Here is a 782-nt window from a genome sequence, read left to right on the forward strand (position 1 = left end):
GTAAATATTTCTAATTTTTACTGACTCATGAATCTGCGGTACGGTTCAACGGCATCGCAGTAATATTGTGATGTTAGGTGTATAGCAGTGTTAACGAGTATCTACCAAACCAAAGAATAACTCAGTAAAAATTTGATTGATTCACACAGCCAATTCTGTACAAAATTTGACTTTGAATATTTCAAAAACGAATGGATCGAATTAAAAAAAAATCAAATATGCTGAGCTCGGAATAGAAGGTTCTTTCAAATGGGTTACCACTTTACCCATCACTCATAATAAAGGGGTTGTGGTTGAAACATTAAGGCCAAGTTGTTCAGTATTTTGTAGTCGATACAGTTGGAAAGTAGATCATCGTCGATGCCAACGACTTTTTTTTCAAATACAGGACTTCCCTAATCAAACGAGGACTATACAAATACTCCAGATTCGCAAAAGCGACATGTAGAATGCAAATCAGGGCAGTCATTAATTGGATTTGATCCTCCTTGAACCCCCCTACCCCATGTCCGTGCTGCAAAATTCGAAATACCTTTATTATTAATAATTCCATTAGCTTTCCGCGAAATACATAAAGCGAATTCGTTATTTCGAGGCTCGGACGTGTGTGTGTGTTTCTCTGATGAAAATAAAAGCTCACCGACGTTCGTCAGTCTCGCTCGCACGTACGGACAGACGGACAGACCCTTTTTCTTTATGATTCCGTCGCACATGGCCGCTTTTGCGGCTTATTCGGTTAGCGATTCGAATCGGAGCGGCGCGCGTCAGTTTTCTCGATTCGT

This window comes from Coccinella septempunctata, chromosome 9 (assembly GCF_907165205.1).
Source record: "Coccinella septempunctata chromosome 9, icCocSept1.1, whole genome shotgun sequence".
Classification (NCBI taxonomy): Eukaryota; Metazoa; Arthropoda; class Insecta; order Coleoptera; family Coccinellidae; genus Coccinella; species Coccinella septempunctata.